This window comes from Littorina saxatilis, linkage group LG9 (genome assembly GCF_037325665.1).
Source record: "Littorina saxatilis isolate snail1 linkage group LG9, US_GU_Lsax_2.0, whole genome shotgun sequence".
Lineage (NCBI taxonomy): Eukaryota > Metazoa > Mollusca > Gastropoda > Littorinimorpha > Littorinidae > Littorina > Littorina saxatilis.
This window is the reverse complement of record NC_090253.1, coordinates 51,909,729-51,910,201: the sequence shown is the minus strand read 5'-3', so window position 1 is coordinate 51,910,201 and position 473 is coordinate 51,909,729.

Below are 473 nucleotides of genomic sequence, written 5' to 3'. Positions count from 1 at the left end.
GTGTGTGTGTGTGTGTGTGTGTATGTGCGTGTGTGTGTGTGTGTGTGTGTATGTGTGTGTGTGTGTGTGTGTGTGTGTGTGTGTGAGTGTGTGTGTGTGTGTGTGTGTGTGTATTTGTGTGTGTGTGTCTGTGTTTGTCTGTAGGCCTATATGTGTAAATGCGTGCGTGCGTTCGTGTGTGGGGGGTGTGCGTGTATGTGTGTGTGTGTGTGTGTGTCTGTCTGTGTCTGTGTTTGTGTGTGTGTGTGTCTGTGTGTGTGTGTGTGTCTGTGTGTGTCTGTGTGTGTGTCTGTGTGTGTGTGTATATCTGTCTGTCTGTCTGTGTGTGTGGGCGTTTATATTTCAAATGCACAGTATCGCACAGGAGGGCATTTCATGGTGGGTTTTCTGGGATCTTGTTGAGGTCAGGTAAAACTTTGCTACATCCTCAAAAATAACGTTTTTAATCAAAGATTGTTGCTATAGAAACGCTC